The sequence below is a fragment of the Theropithecus gelada genome, chromosome 10 (assembly GCF_003255815.1).
Source record: "Theropithecus gelada isolate Dixy chromosome 10, Tgel_1.0, whole genome shotgun sequence".
NCBI classification, from domain to species: domain Eukaryota; kingdom Metazoa; phylum Chordata; class Mammalia; order Primates; family Cercopithecidae; genus Theropithecus; species Theropithecus gelada.
In genome coordinates, this window is record NC_037678.1 from 78,069,267 (window position 1) to 78,086,940 (window position 17,674).

Below are 17,674 nucleotides of genomic sequence, written 5' to 3' on the forward strand. Positions count from 1 at the left end.
ATTGCCCATACCCCAGGAAGAAAGGTCTTGTGTTGCCGACTAATTCATGTCGTTCCATTCATCAGCCTTATCCAGTGCTTGCCTTCATTTTATTTCCTTTCTCTTTGAAATTGTGCCTCTTAGTAAATGTCATTGCTATTGTCCATTCATGTGTGTTTCATATTTTAAGGGTCTTTAATTGTTTCATTCTAACAGCATTCCCCTCCCCTTTAAACTACCTTGGAAGTCTGTTTTAAAAAAATCTACAGGACCTGAAATATATTAAAGACTTCAAAGTTTCTCATACAATGTTTTCATCTTTTTTTTTTTTAAGAGGCATTTTGTAGCTCAGGGAGAGTCACTTTAAAAATCTCATTCCACTGAGATACCACATGCCCCTGTTTGTTCAGAAGTCTTGACTGACAGGAACTGCTTTACCACTCACCTGTGTCTGTCTAAACCTGCCAGATTCCAAGAGGTCATTGACTCTTTTCATAACTCCCTGTTTATGCAAAGTTCTGTGTCATTCACACAGTTAATAAAGGTGGTGTCATTTAGCCTTTAAAAGCTATTTCCAGGGATCATTTCTTACAATAATGAAAGAGTCAAATAAATCCCAATGACCTGAGCAGACAGATTCTTGAGCCAGTCAAACTTCTATATTTTTGATGTCCATGTTGACATGTCTGTCTACAGAAAAAGGACAGAGGTAATGCCATCTCCCACAAGTGCTCATGTTTATACCACAGATTGATTTCTGTCCAACCCATTTTCATTCACTTTTCTATTATAAGTAAGTCTAACTCAGGTAATGTACATGAGTTAAGTAAAACAGGTATAAGAAAGCATACTTTGGCACACATAGATGCTCTAGGACTATATCTGTTTCTTACATTTAATAGACATGTTGGTGTAATACATATTTTACTGTCTTATTCTATATTAAGAAAAACAATATTGTGAGTGTGATGACAAATGGAAACAGAGACCCGTATTTGGGGGTATGGAAAACTGGGGAGCACATATCCCATCTAGAGGGATGCCCGACTGCTTTGGTCCAGCGCACTGATGCTACATGGGAAGGAGGGTGTGGCTGGTGTTGTCAAATCTTCTCACTCTCAAAAAAACAAACAACAAAAACAAAAACAAACAAAAAACAAAAAAGAAACACAGAATATTAGCTTTTTATATAAAAATTTCGAAAGTTTAGATTTTGGCAACAATTTTGCAAAAGTTAAAAAGCACTTTTTAGACCAAATCTGATACTTGTTAAAGCTAGATATTACTGACTGGCCACGAGTTAGGAGCTGCTAAACTCAGTGAGACCCAAATGCAAGGCATCTGGGCAGTTTGACATGGAGTAAGGAGAGGGAATGTTTGCTCTGATTAATTTTCTTCTACAATAATAACAGTACAGAAATTGTGGAATGTTATAGAAGCCACCAAGAAAGTACTCAACTTCTTTCAGGGCATTCCTGGATCCTAATCACCTTCTCTACTTCTCAGAGTCACCTCTTCCCCACGCACAGACACTCTTACACACACACACGCACACACACGCTGGTTACCTAAGGATGCCTTTCCTTGACGTCCAGTCTGTGTTTAGAAAACTTAGCTTCCTGCTTGGGCATTATGCTATTAGAACTTGAAAATATTTCCATAACGATATTCCTGTTTCACTAAATCCTAATTTATCCTTGATTCAAAGTCATTTAAAGTCAGTTAGCCGTATGAAACCTCTGGCTCCTATGATCTGTATACATACCCAGGTGCCTCTTTGCTAGTTGTATAAAGTTGATTGCTGATTTGTAAGCACTCACCTGGATCTCATTGAGAACAGCATCATGTCTACTAAACACTAGGGAAAATCTTAGGATTGTGCAATTCCTAGGGTTGGCCTGGGGTAAGAAAACCCATCTAAATGATTGTTTATCATTGTGTGGATAAAGGCTCCTCAAACAAGGGATCAGCATAGAAAATTAAGTATGCCAGAACAGTGGTTCCCAATCTATTTGGCACCAGGGACCGATTTCATGGAAGACCGTTTCTCCATGGACTTGGGGCAGGGGGATGGTTTTGAGATGAAATTGTTCCACCTCAGATCACCAGGCATTAGCTTCTCATAAGGAGCACGCAACCTAGAACCCTTGCATGCACAATTCACAATATGTTTCTAGCTCCTATGAGAATCTAATACCATCGCTGATCTGACAGAGGCGGAGCTCAGGGGGTGATGCTCGCTTGCTCACCACTCATGTTCTGCTGTGTGGCCCAGTTCCTAACAGGCCGCAGATCAGTACCAGTGGCATTAGGTACAGGACTGTGGTGGATGTTGGGGACCGCTGTGACAGAAGAGATCCTTTAGTACTTTAAGGGATTTCAGAGCAGCCTAGTGGTTCCTGCTCCTAAAAGGGATACTTCACAGTGTTGTGGTATCTGAAAGCCTTAAGGAAACAAGACAATTCTGAAGTTAAGCCCAGAGCAAGGGAAGAAGGAGCCCTTCCAGAGGCAATCCTGAGGTTAGCTCCCTCTCCCAGCCAACCTCTAGCTTGTGACCTCATTGCCATCCTCTACTTCCTCTTTCTTTGCCTCTGCACTGTTTGACTGGGGTTGCCATAATTCTGATGTGGCCTGCTGGCTGGATTAAGATCTTCTGGCTTTCTGAGATGGTCTGCATCCTGTTTGCTACATCTGTATCCCTAAGCTACTCATGTCAGTGTTTCCAATCAAAATGTATTAACTTTGAACCCTTGGATCCTGGACTCTACTTTGCTAAAAGGATGCTGGCCTTGACTATGCATGGAGCCAATTTCCCGCCCCCTCCAAGAGCATCTACCTCATGGAAGGATATACAAGTTCCTTCCTCTGACAACAACCCTTCTTGCCAGATGCTGTGCCTTGGAAACGCAGTCATATTTAAGAATGGACATTGCCCCATCGTTTGCACTAACTTAAGCTGACTGACTACTTGTGCACAGGACATACCAGAGTCAGAGCACTGGAATTATTATTTTATGTCTTTTCTTCTAGCTTAAAAAATATGTTTTTAAAAACTGGTTTCATAATGGACAGAAAGTATTACGTTATTGACCTGAAAATAAAAAAAGCAAATGCTTATTAAGGCGTGTTGGTCACTATGTGTTAGAGGACAGGAATTCCTGGTGATGCAATCGGCTTCATCCAGCAACTGAGTACAGAAAACCTTTTCATATGTGCTAAGCTGCAATAAAGCCTCCGTGCAAACAGTCAGCTCTGACTGTGGATCCCAGCTTCTCTGCTGAGGTTCAGATCCCTCAGGACAGCATTTCCTGATGTAGTCAGTCACTCAATTCTGTATCCAGGCACTCACATTGATGAAATGCAAGCAAATAAAATGGTTTATGAGGAACGATTGCTACCAGGTCTTGGTAGTCCTGAGGGTCAATAAAAATGTCACTTGAGGAAAAGAATCATCAGCATAAAGATTAATTATCTGTTAAATCATGGTAGTGAGAGTAGCTTTTTCTATTGGGTGATGAATTTTTATGCATGGTCTGACATGTATGAGTTTGACATATTACACAATTGGTATGACAAAAACAGAGAATGCACAGTGAGAAGCCCATGTGAAGGTGACTGTGAGAGGATTTGACTGCATCTGAGAGGCAATTCACTCTCTTGAGCAACTCAACTCCGATGTGTACTAAATGGAATTACTCCTATACACAGGAGTAGTTGCTGGAATTACTCCTAAGCGTATTACAACCATGGCCCACCACTTATTTAATAAGAAAATCCTAATTAGTATGAATGTTTAAATATCTTCAGTATAGGCAAATGTTTGGTTTATAAAAGTCAGGTCAATAAAACGACACTACTCCTTTATATATTTTATCATAAATAATAATTGCTTGTGGAGTATCTAAGGTACAGTCAGGAAAACTGAAATTACTCTAGGTATATCAAACAGAAGGAATTTAATAGAGGGACTTGACAGAAATGTGGAGGAGCAAGGAACCCATAGAGGGGATGGTGAGGCAACCCACATGTTAATAACAGCAATTAACCTCTAAGGTTAGCAGGAGGAAATGCTGTTACCAGGGCCAGAATTTGTAAGCTACAGCCATGGTGAGGTCTTCCCAGTGGATTAAATCATAGAGGAGACAACCATTGCCAGGGATGTAATCTGAAGCACAGACAGAGGGGGAGAAGTACCCTGGCTTCTTCCATCTCCCACCCTCCAGCCTTCCAACAGAGCATCTCTTTGCCTAAATCTACAAGAAACCCAGGGAGAAAAGCAGCCTCAGAAATGCAGTTTCCAGAGCAGGACATGGGAATTATTACTAACTGGCAAATGACTAGGACATTGGTGTCTCAGAAGACAAGTATATTTGTATATTTGCCCTAGATAATTAACTTAATATATACTTAATATACTTAATATACTTAAGATAATCTCTTAAGTATACTTTGACGAGTGAATTTTAGCTCCATTTTTATTATTCTGATTTAAAATGAATGAAGGAAAATCACAATCAGGCTGTGATGTGTTTGCCAATAATTTGCTCTATGAGATATCTAGTTAGGTCTCTCTGTACCCACATATCTTCATTTTTCCTTAAATGTTCTTTGCTGTCTACCTCCTTCTATCTTTTATTTTAGCCTTGGGATTATCCACTAAACAGGAATAATGATTTCATTCATTTTTATAACCTAATCCCTCAGAGGGTGAGACAAGCTGGAAGGTGAGGGAGTACATGTTGGTAATTATTTTAGACATGCAAATTTTATAAGTTCAAATATCTTACTCAGTACTAGGACATGAGTAGGGAAATGCCTGGTTCAATGATATAAACACAGCAAACATTAGCCCAGAATGTAGTAGGAGAAATGCAAGCAAAATAAGTATTTCAGAAGCATCCTGATTTTTAGATGCTAGAATTTTCTTTCATCTGAATTGCTGATGTCCACAGTTTTAGCAACTTTTTACTTGCTGCCATGGGGATCTGTTCTCTGCAATCCAAAATGCAGAATGACTTGATTCTGAAACATATTGAGTGCAATCTGCTTCTAAACCTGCAAGGCATATCTAAAATAACGTGCATGTTTTATTGAACCAATACTGCCATAGTGTCTATTATTTGCCTGCATTATTCCAAGGACTTAATAAATATTATCATTTTGCAAATGAGGAAACTGGAACAGAGACATTAAGTAATAGTCCTACAGTTATAAAGTTAGCAGTTGGTAGAGCCAGGATTTGAACGCAGGTGGTCTAGTTCTAGAGTCTGTGTTCTTAACCACTAAGCTATGCTATTCTCTTCCATATGGCAGCCTCAGGTTAGACCTATTGCATGAAGGCTCACAGCTCTATTAGTGATCATTCTAGCAAACAAGGTGGAAGCTGCCTGGTCTTGCATGATTTGGCCTCAGCAGTTACCTAGTGTAACTTGCATTGTAATCTCTTGGTCAAAGCGGTGATGAACCCACTCAAAACTAGGAGTGTGGGAAGAGTGTCAAAGCGTCAAAGAATTTGCAGCCATGCTTGAATCCATCACACTGGGCAAAATACCAGAAGCAATAACCACAATATACGATACCCAGAATGGTGTGTTGGTTTTTATTTGCTGAAATGACCTTATGGTTTCCTATATTTGGTCCTCATTTATCTACAACAGGAAATGGAAGGAAATAGAGTCTTTCCTTTAGGCAGTTCTCTGTTCCAACTTGTATTCTTCTAACGCCTCCCTTAACTCTGACAACATTCTAAATGGCATCGGACAAGACTTCCACGGACTCAAGTTTCATTGATGTAGTTGTACCCAAACAGAAAATGTTCTGTTGCCTATATTCAAAACACATTGCTAAGCCAATTTTCTCTAAATTCTCCTGAATTTCCTCCCCTGGGAGGATTTTACAACTGCCAAGTTTGAATATTAAACCTTTAGGTACTTTTGAGTAATACTCAGCAGAGAGAAAAGAAAAAAAAATATTTTAATAAAGTGATGTTGGGGGGAGAGAGAGAGAGTGTGTGTGCGTGTATGTGTGTGTGACTCTCAGATAAAATGTAGGTATTTCTATTTTAACTTAACTGTAAACTACTGAACTAATTTAGCTCAATCTTTTGAATACAAGGTCAATTTATGAGGCCAGTGACTATCAAAAAATTTAAGCTGAAAAATAATGGGAAAACCACTCAACTCACCAAAATTCTGTTTTTCATTAAAATCTGAGTTTGTGACGAATGTGGCTTTGTAAAAAGTAGCTCTGGTGAATGCTACTATTAATGTACTCAATGACATTTCTTTATGATGTTTTCCCAATGGAGCAATTTGATTGGTATAGAGAAAAATTTCGAAAGGTTTCCTTCTGTGTCATGATCTAAGACATGAATTTCACATGCAGACAAACAAATATTGGAGTGATCAGGCTGGTTGGTCTGTTGGGTCATTATGGCCAAGGTTAATTCTAATTACATGACTGGCTGCAAATTTGTCCTTTCCTCTCCCACCAATGCAGCAGCAGACAAAAGATGGCTGTTGGAACACAACAGTTAACAGTAACATTCTCTGCCACAACCTCTAAATGTGCAGACAAAAATGGTAAAGGAGCTAGCAATTAAAATTATTTTTATTAATTAAGGATGGGTCAACATGAAATCAAATCACCCAATTAGTTCAGCAAGAACTTGAATAAACCCAGTCATCAGGAATATCCTACATGGAATATCTGAATGACAGATGGAGTTGAAGGAGTTGACTTAATTAGAAAGCTTTTTCAGCCTTCCTAGGGCAACCGAACTTCTTTTAAAGTCTACATGCTTCCTATCTTCAATGGGAAGCAATGTGCACTTGGAAGGTATGAGGGCAATCCAGTGACTATGTGAACTATCTTCTTTATAAATCCTAACAAATGGAAGAGAGAAGATTAGAATATATAATACAAGAAAATGTTACCTGAATAAAAGCAATTTGAACTAGCCAATTTATTGAATGTGTTTTATAATATGTTCTGGAACAAATGAATACATGACAGCAAACACAGATATGTCTTACAAAAATTGCAACTTCAAAGATCATGAGAATTTTCTTAGGAATACAAGTAGAAAAAGAAAATTGAGTATAAGGATGAAAATCAAGCTGGCCATAGACTTAGCTACAGTAACATCTATTACTAGTGGTAATATAGCAATATCCTCAAGTTATTTGGGATGGAGGTGGGTAGGTAAGGTAAGGGTTCATGTAAAAATTCTAAACTAAGTCAAGAGGGCACACTTATTTGATGCCAACTGAATTATATGCAAACATTCAAAAATTATAGCTTTTCTGATTAAATTGCTTAATATTTTAAATCACTTAGTGTGTGGCATATAGAAAGCATTATGTAACTGCTAGTTAATTCATTAAATAAGAAAAAAATGAATTTCATGAAGTCCATAAGCTCTTCATAATAAAATCTGCCTTAACAAGGGAAGCCCTGATAAGACTACAAATGTGTGCGCTAAACCTATTTACATACAGAATTAAAATTAAATCAATGTGGGGCCAGGCACAGTGGCTCACACCTATAATCCCAGCACTTTGGGAGGCTGATGTGGGGGATGCTTGAGCTCAGGAGTTTGAGACAATCCTGGGCAACAAAAATGCAAAAATAATAATAGAGCAACAGGATATCAGGAAGTAAGGGGGCAGAGATGGGAAGATGTGTCAGTGTACTGATTTCCCCACTTTAGTATGGAGAATGAATGAATGGATTATATCTAAAGTAGACGAATCATGAAATAGAGCTTCCTCTTATTCATGTGTTCATCTAGTGTTTTTGAAGACCACTATGTGCCAGGCACTGTTTTAAGTGGTATGGATGTAACTATGGTAATTCTTCATTTTATATCATTGGTAGGTTCTTAGAAACAGTGACTTTGAGCCAAATGAGGTACGGCAGGTTCTCTGATAACATGGTTCCTTTCAAAGTCATTTTATTATAATTTTATGAGAAAAAAATGTTTTTCTTATACCTCTCTTCACTTACGATTGCAGTTTCCAAGAACCTATTGACATGGTAGGTAAGGAAGGACTTTGTGTACAAACAAGGCATGCAAGATCCCTGCTCCCTCACACTTTATCCTCTAGTAGAAAGAGACTAGCTAATGCAACTAGATAAGATAAAAAGAAATGGATGGACAGGTAAATGAAAGACTCTCAAACATAAGTGGGATAATATATGACAAATGTCATTTCCAACTAGTAATAATAGATAATTCAATAAATGTGATGGGAAATTGGCAAACAAAAATAAATTTCAGATGAGTCACAGATTTAAAAATAAATGATTAATCCATTAAAATAGTGTGAGAAAGCGTTGGTAAATGTATAATCTTGGAGAACGAAAATACCTTTTAATTTAAGGCAGAAAGCACAGAAATCACAAAGCTAGAGATGAGTACATTTAATTACATCAACATTTAAATTTTTTGTACAAAAAATTTATAATAAGATCATAAGACAGTCAATAGACGGAAAAATATTTATAACACATTTCTGAGACAGGACACATTTCTTTAATAGATAAAATTCCTGTAAAAATAATTTTAAAAAGTAGATGTGATCATGGTAATGTAATTCTTTTTGTTTGCTTGCTTTTTAAGTCAATGAGGAAAAGGCAAACAAGCCAGAAAAATGGGCAACGAATCTGGTAAAAGCAAACTGAAATACAATGGCTAGTAAGTAGAAGTTAAGATTCTCAGTCTCATTCATAATAAAAAGAAATGCAAGTTGAAATAAGGCAGAATTGTTACCTTACCATTTTACTAACATTTGATGGTGCCCAGAGCTGAAATGAATTCCATTGAGGATAGAGTAAATCAGTACATACTTTTGTGAAATGCAATTCATGTACAATCTTAAATTTTTTTAATGCACATTTTCTGACCAGAAAATCTATTGTTAAAAATGTCCCCTCTGCATATATTAGTAAAATTGTTTATAAATGTATTAATTAAAACATTCTTATAAGAGCAGAAAGAAAAAAAAACTGGAAATAGCTAAATGTCCATCAGGAGGAGAAATTAAATTATGGCAATAATCCTGCCCTTAAAAACAATGAAGTGGATATGTATGAATAGATCTCCAAGATTGATTGATTGATTGATTGATTGATTTGAGACGGAGTCTTGCTCTGTCACCAGGCTGGAGTGCAGTGGCACAATTTCAGCTTGCTGCGACCTCCGCCTCCAGGGTTCAAGTGATTCCCCTGCCTTAGCCTCCTGAGTAGCTGAGATTACAGGTGTGCGCCACCACGACCAGCTAAGTTTTTGTGTTTTAGTAGAGATGGGGTTTCACCATGTTGGCCAGGATGGTCTCATTCTCTTGACCTCATGATCTACTCGCCTCAGCCTCCCAAAGTGCTGGGATTACAGGCGTGAGCCACTGCACCTGGCCAAGATATATTTATTTCAAAAAAAATTGAAAACCTAGGAAGATGTGGATATTAGTGACTGTGATGTCAGACCTTTTTGCAAAGGTTTATACACAAATATACACACATGTGTACATCTGTGCAAGTGCCTTGATTCTCGTGTTTAAATATGCATGTTAGCCCTGTTTACCTTTAGAAAAAAAGTCTTTTATTAGTATTTATTATTTTATTTTAATTTTATATATTTTGGCACTTTTTAAAATTTTTAACATGTGTATATCATTATTTTTTAAGTTAACAGAGGTCATCTGGGTAAGAGAACTATGGGTCATTATATTTTTCTTTCTTTACTTTTCTCTATGAAAAATACTTTGGCTAACTATAGTTACTCACACCTGTAATCCCAACATTTTGGGAAGCTGAGGCAGGAGGATTGTTTGAGCCCAGGAGTTTGAGGCTGCAGTGAGCTATGATCATGACACTGCACTCCAGCCTGGGCAACCAAGTGAGACCCTGTCTTAAAAAAAAAGATACTTTAAAATATTATTTAAAATAAAATATGATGTCATTATTGTTTAATTTTTAATAGTTTATAAACTTCTCATGTTAAAATGAGAGAGAATTCCCTAAAATATTCAGCTTTTTTGTAAACTGGGAGCAACATATTTGGTTTATTATGTGAGACATGTCTTGGGGGCGAAAGAAGATTAGCATTTGCCATTTATCTTGGGGGTGGGGTCCAGCTGCATTCTCCTCTTTCCCTGATGGCAGCCTGGCCCACATAGTAAGACAGTGGCCTTCTGCTCCTAGGACTCCTTCTCCAGCTCTGAACCTGCTTCTTCCAAAGCAAGGCCTTTCAAGTTGATTAAAAACAGAAATGTCAGCAAGTATTTTCTCCCATTATATAGGTAGCCTTTTCATTTTGTTGATCCTTTTTTTTTTTCTGAGCAGAAACTTAGTGGTTTGATGTAGTCCTACTTGTTTATTTTTGCTTTAGTTGCCTATGCTTCCAGTGTCATATCAAAAAAATTATTGCCAAGACCAATGTCAATGAGCTTTCCCCTGTGTTTTCCTCTAGGAGTTTCATGGTTTCAGACCTCACATTTAAGTCCTAATCTTATGGTATATGGTATAAGAAAAGGATCCAATTTTATTCTTTAGTATGTGTATGTTTGGTTTCTCAACACCATTTATTAAAGATAATTTCCTTTTCCCATTGTTTATTCTTGGTGCCTTTGTCAAGGATCAGTTAACTATATGTGTGTGGATTTATTTCTGTGCTCTTTATTCTGTTCCATTGGTCTATGTGTCTGTTTTTATGTCAGTACCATATTGTTTTGATAACCATTGCTTTGCAATATAGTTTGAAGTAAGAGAATGTGCTGCTTCCAGCTGTGTTCTTTTTTCTCAAAATTGCTTTGGCTATCCAGGTCTTTTGTTGTTCCATACGAATGTCAAGATTTTTTTTCTATTTCTTTGAAAAATGACATTGGAATTTTGATAGATTACATTGAATATGTACATGGCTTTAGATAGTATAAACTTTTTAACAACATTAATTCTTCCAATCCATAAACACAGGATAGCTTTACATTTAATGTCTTCTTCAATTTATTTCATCAATGTTTTATAGTTTAAAGTGTACATATCTTTCACCTCCTTAGTTAAGTTTCTTGCAGCATTATTCACAACAGCCAAGATACGGAAACGAACTAAACACCCATCCAGGGAAAAGTGGGTAAAGAAATTATGGTACATATAAACAATGAAATATTACTTAGCCTTTAAAAAGAAGATCATGTCATTTGTGACAACATAGATGAAACTGGAGGATGTTCTGCTAAGTGAAATAAGCTAGACACATAAAGACATATGCTATATGATCTCACTAATATGTGGAACCCAAAAAAATTATTAAACTCATAAAAGCAGAGAGTAGAATGATGGTTTTGAGGGGATGAAGAAGGTAATGGGGAGATGTTGGTCAAAGGGTACAAACTTTCAAACATAAGAGGAACAGGTTCTGGGGATCTCATGTACAGCAGGAGTGGCGATGGGTGTGTTAATATGATAGTGGTAATCACTATACAATGTATATGTGTATCAGGTCATCATGGTGTACACCTTAAATATATTTAAACTTTGTCAATTAAATACTACATATATAAAATATAAATAAATATTTTTAAAAACAAAAAAAATCCCAGATATGCCTGGAGGCTCTCCTATTAGGTAAACTTGGTGGAGAGACCATAGTGCTCAGAAAACAGTGTGGAGCACGGGAAGGAAAGTAACTCAGAATACAATTCTGAAAGTGTTCATTAAAGCACACTCAGTGTAGAATTAATTAGTCATTCATTTTATGGTTAATCCACCTCACTCAGGTTATTTCAAAAAGTGGTAGAAAGACAATCACTTTCTATGTGAACAGAAAAGCTGTTCACATTAGGTTCCTTTTGTGGCTTAACTGAAGCTAGAAGCCAAATCAGCAAAACATGGGAATCGCCCAATTTTGATTTTTAATTACTGATTGATATGGTTTGATTCTGTGTCCTGACCCAAATAGTAAACCCCACATGTTGAGGGGGAGAGTTGGTGGGAGGTGACTGGATCGTGGGGACAGTTTCTCCCACACTGTTCTTGTGAGTGAGTGAGTTCTCGCGATACCTGGTTCTTTGACAATGTGTGGTGCTTCCCCCCACAACCCCTCCTGCTGCCTTGTGAAGAATGTGCTTGCTTCTCCTTTGCCTTCCATCATGACTGTAAGTTTCCTGAGGCCTCCCCAGCCATGCAGAACTGTGAGTCAATTCAACCTCCTTTATAAATTACCCAGTCTCAGGTAGTTCTTTATAGCAGTGTAAGTCCTACATTGATGTAGGACATTAAACAAGAGTCAATTGATCTAAAATTTAAAAGTGCTTCTTTTGTTTGCTGCTGAAAATGAAAGAGGACATGTGGGAATGTAATTCAGACATCTCCTGGTAGCTCCATAATGAAAATCACTTAAAATATATGACCGAGGTAAATTTTGGCAAATACATCAGTACTTAAAATAGCCAAATAGTTCTAGTTCTGTCTGATTCTATGTTTGGCACTTTGGGACACTGTATTAGCTCTCTAACTAAAGTGAGGTAAATCCAAATTTGCTCTGAACTAGATAAGAACACTCAAATAATTAGAGATCTTTTCTCCCTATAACGCTTTCATGAGAAATGAACAAGTAACAAGTAGATTTGATTTCCCTTTTCCTCTTCCTCCCTCACTCCCTCCTTCCCTTCCTCTCTTCTTCCTTCCTTGATTTCTTCATTCCTTCCTTCTTTACAACAACCACTCCATAATGTCTCAAATGGTAGAACAAATATAATACAATGTCTATATTTTTCCTGAATAACAGCTGGTTCAAAGATAATACTTGGCCATAAACATGTTTCTGAGGTTTTCATTATAGGAAGCTAACCAAACTTAAAATTTTGAAAAATAAACTAAATTGTATTCAGGGATATTTTATTATAATTGTGTATAAGGTACATATAAGTAAAACATAAAATTTAATTTGCATTTCACCTTTAAGTTTTCACCTTTAAGTTTTAAGCTTTAAGTTTTCATGTATTTTTCATCAGCATTCATTCCTCACTATATTAAAGTAACTAACTTCCCTGGAGCTCCATCTTTTCTGCCTACTTAGTAGTTTTCTTGTGTAATAAGACATTGAAACAGTAAGCTGCTGAATCAATACCAAGTCAGCAAAAGTCAACTGCAAGAAAAGCAGATCTATTGCTAACATTAATTTTTAAGGCATTTAATGAAATTATAGCTGTTTTCCCTAATGATCTTATAACTTATTCTCTACTCTGGATCAGACCAAATACTGCCCATCTGTTAGCCACTGTATACATGCAAATTGGTGTTTTAATAATGAATTGTTTAAACCAAAAAAATGACTCCCTAATAACCTAAAAATGATTAGTCTCACTTTGTAAAAAGACAGCTTACCTATTTGATGTACACCTACTGACATGAGTGATCTTAAGAGACTAATTTTCAGGATATAATAGTAATTGACAATTGTGGGAATTGACAATTTGGATTCTGGAACCTAAATGAGTTCGGTTTTTTTTTTTTTTCCCCAAGAATTTTCTCAATCTCTATGCATTTATAAATAGAGCATATTCCTGCTTCCGTATTTTCTATGCTATCATTTCAACTCATTTTTCACTCCTTGTAGACCATTAAGTTCCACCACATCTTACCATTTCAATCTCTTACAGCGTTCTCCTTCACCCCACACTTCTGCTGAGTGCAAGGACTCTCTCTCTCTTGCTTAAACAATTATAACAGCCTTTTAATTTATCCTTCTGCCTGTAATCTGGCTGTATTCCAAGCCATCATGCCCACTTCCACCAAAGAGATTTTTCTCAAAAGCAAAGTAAAGCCTAGGGGGAAAAGTCCAAATTCCTTTGCCCAGCAAAATATTGGCACCCCTTTCTCCTCTTCTGTGCAGTCATACTAAGCTGCTGATCATTTCTTTAATGCATCTTGATGTTTCATGCCTTTCTGCCTTTACCCCTGCTGTTCCTCCTGCCTGGAATTCCCTCCCCCACCTTGTCTATCTGCCCAACACCTGCTCAGTTTTCATGATCCAACTCAAGTGCTATGTCCTCCCAGGAAACCTTTTCTGACCTTCGGCTGCAGGTGGTAACTCTATTCTTGGTTCAATTTCTGTACCTTGTATAAACTTCTGTTTGGTTGATTTGTATACATCACCCTATTCATCTTTGTAGCTCCAGAAACTTAGCAGTGCTTGGAAAAGTAAAAGTCATTGAATGAGTAAATGAAGCAAGTGCAGCAGGAAATAGGTCTCCAAAGCCAACAGTTTTATTTCATTTGTGGCAAAGTGCCATTCAATTTAAATTCAAAGCCATTTTGATAGGCACAATCTCAGTTCAACAGAAACTCCGGTATTCATTTTGGGCTCCTCCAGAAGCTTACTGGATGACAAGAGTTCAAGTACAAGTAAGTTAGAGGGAGGTGAAGAAAACACAATTAGGGGAATGGGAAGGTGAGATAGGGAAGGGAAGGCAGCCTATGAAGGATGCATTCTTAAGCCAGTTATCACTCTGGCTGACTAAAATAGAGTCAGTTCGGATCATGCACCTCGGAATTACCCCTCCTAGAGGCAAATGGGTATTCATATGCTAACTCCCATTGGTCACTGATTGAGGGTTGCCCCTAGGAGATATTAATTCCCTAGGGCATCCAGCCAGCAGCACGTGGGCAGAATAAGCTGCACCAAGTGGGAAAAGCCCTTAGTTGGCAATCAGGTATGCTCTGGGGTGGTCAGGGCTGAGGGTGCTGTGGTAGACCTTGACATGGCAGCTACATCTGGTCTTCGGTGCTGTTGAGTGGTTATTGTAAATATAAGAGGATAAAATATGATATTTCTCATAATCTCTCAGCTCACATATATCTCAGACTGTTTGCTCAGTTCAATATTAATTAGGGAAAGGAGCAGAACCTTTTGTTTCCCATTAAGACAATTAGTGAAATATGTCCAGGTGAGAATATCCACTAAAAAACACTGTCAAATTGATTCTCTTGGGTTGCTATTGTCCAATTTGAGTATGTTGTAATCATAATTCTAAAGTCATTACCCTCAAACCCTTTTTGCCTTTGCCAAATTATCTCACCTGAATTAACAGGTAACCAAGATGAAAATAATTTACAATTTACAGTTGGTCCCATTAAGGCCCTATGGAGAGACACACATGACTAACAGCTCAGAGATAACTATGCCAGGCTGCTAGGCTTTGTTGTGGCCCAACAAGCTGTGAAAGGTGTAGAAATATGCAAATCAGTAGATGATGAATGCCTAGGTATTAATTAGAACTTACAAATATATTATTCTTTTAAATTAAAATATATTAATTAGAACTTACAAATATATATAAAATATTCTCCTGGAAGATTTTGTCTTGTAAAGAAGCAATGACCATACAGAAATTCTCAAGCAAAGCCAATATATAAACTCTTCGTTGATTTTGTTGAAGTTCTCTAGATAACTTCAACTATTTAATGAACTATCCCAACCTTTCTGTTTCATTCCATAAATGAGATGAAGATAGCTGGATATGGAGGAGCAACATTGGGGGGGGTTTCCTGAAGATCAGCTCAGACAGAAACAAGATCTTATTTTCCTATTTTTACGTCACTAGAAATGCACTTGCCCATTCATGTTATTTTCTATTAGCTTTCCATTCAAAGTCCTACACATATACAATAATTGGTGTCCTGGATTGGAAGAGAAAAGAATTTTCCAATCTGTCATCTCCATAGAAATTCTTTGTCTTTGCAGTGCTTAGGTTTCTACTCCTGTCCTCTTTCAGAGTGAACTCTGAAGAAGCTGTGTTCCGGGTTGGAAGTGATGAGCTTCCAACAGATCACTGTTAAGTTCAGATGAAGAGGAACCCCCTAGCAAATTGTTACAGATAAGACCTTAGGTCCACCTCATTGGCAAAGAATCACCTCTGCATAGCTAGCTCTGTCCCAGGATGGAGGGCAAGAAACCAGGAAACAGAAAGGTTGGGAGACTCAGGTGATTTGCTGGGAAGAAGGTTATCTTGAGAATAAGTTAATAAAGAGGAAAAGTCTCAGGCATTTCCACATTTGAGCAAACATCTTCTAGGCAATAACTGGGCTTCTACCACAAGGGCTGATTTCAAAGATCCATTTGAGGATGAAAACTCCTGGCTATCATATTGAAGAAATTGAGAACATTTGCCAGATGAGCCCAAAGGGCCATATAGTGAGGAGTTGATCAAATTTATTGTTCAGGTGAAAAGTTGAGTTCTTCTAAGTCACCCCATTCCTACAAGTGTCGGTCATGTTTGCATTCAATTTTTTAAAGTCTCTCTTTTGACCCTAGCTTCCTCATTATTTGAATTTTTTTAAATAGCCAAATCACATATCCTCCAAAGCTACACCCCACTCTAACTCAGCTTTCTTTCCTTCTACTCCCACATCAACCCCACTAGCCTCCCTCCACTTCATTATTCTTCTATATCTACAATCTAAAAACCTCACTAAGGATCTGCAAACTCTTCATCTATTTGTTCCACACTCCTCACCATTATTTAAGACTGCAGACTGGCTTCTTCTTCTGAAAACTCCTCTCTTATGAATTCTAAGACAAATCACCATTGTCTGCTTTTTATTTTTCTGAACACTTTTTCTGTGACATCTTCTATGCACTTCCTTGGCATTTTTTCCCTCCTCAAATGGTTAAGCCTTAGCTCAGAAATCTACAACTCAATTCCCTAATTCTCCCCGTGAACTCCAGGCCAGTGGCTAATTATCACTCCAGAAGAACTCCATGAGGATATTTAACCAGAATTTTCTAGGTACTTCTAGAAAGAATCATCCCCGAGTCTCTCATCAGGCTTTTGCTCATAGTCCCCCATGTTAAGGGTCCCACTAGTTTTTGTTTTTGATTTTTTTCACCTGGGCTCCAATGACCCCTGATACCACTTCTGTGCATAGTTACAAAAGCTAGGAACTGGTTCTATTACCTACAGTCTCTCACTATACTTTCTATACTGCGCTATTATGCTCTACCAAATATGAGATTTCTTTTTGTAACTTGCATCTCCAACCTGCCATTCCTCTGTAAAAACATTTCACTTTGGAGTAGGAGGCAAGAGTCCTAAGATCCTGTAGTCCATCACTTTTCAAATCTTTCTAGGTTGGATATTCTTTTTCTACCTGGAGATCCACAACATGAGCAGATCTACTCTTTTCCTTCCTCCGTGCCTGAGAGGCTGACCTCTATAGGCTGCAGAGACAGAGAGTCTGAATATTTAGTGTGCAAGCTCTGAATACTCCCCTCCTCTTGAGTATGAGAAGTACCTATGACTATTATGAGATGTTACACCTCTTACTGGGTTATGTTATAAGGTAACAGTGAAGGAATTTTTGCAGATGTAATTAAGATTCCTAATCAGTTGACTTTGAGTTAATCAAAAGACAGGTTATCCTGGGTAGGCTTAATATAATTATGTGACTCTTTTAAAACAGGGTCTAGTAGTCAGAAAGACAGTCTCCTGCTGGCTTTGATGAAAAAAGCAACCAAGAATGAGTTCCACAGCTGCAAGGTAGTGAATTCTACCAACAACCACCGGAGCATGGAAGAGAACCCTGAGGCTTATATGAAACTGCAGCCCCTGTCAAAACTGAATACAGCCTTACAAGACCCTGAGAAGAGAACTAAGTTCTTTCTGCATTCCTGACCCACAAAAACTCCAAGATA